Raw genomic sequence first — 351 nt, forward strand, 5'->3', positions numbered from 1 at the left:
AAAAAGCCAAGAAAGGAACAATTGACAGAGGATAACCAAACCACTGCCCAAAATCCCTCTGAGGACAGTAAGAGCCCAGAGAGGAATACTCCTGGTGTTCAAACGCCAAAAAAGGGGGAAAAGTTGGCGTTAAACGCCCATTTTCCACCCAATCCTGGCGTTCATACGCCCAGGGATGATCAGACACCTGAAAGTGCTGACAGTAATCCCTCTCACAAGGCTTCTTCAACCACTTCTGTAAGGAATAAACCTGCAGCATCTAAGGTTGTTGAATATAAAGCCAAGATGCCTTATCCTCAGAAACTCCGCCAAGCGGAGCAGGATAAGCAATTTGCCCGCTTTGCAGACTAT

This window comes from Arachis duranensis, chromosome 6 (assembly GCF_000817695.3).
Source record: "Arachis duranensis cultivar V14167 chromosome 6, aradu.V14167.gnm2.J7QH, whole genome shotgun sequence".
NCBI classification, from domain to species: Eukaryota; Viridiplantae; Streptophyta; class Magnoliopsida; order Fabales; family Fabaceae; genus Arachis; species Arachis duranensis.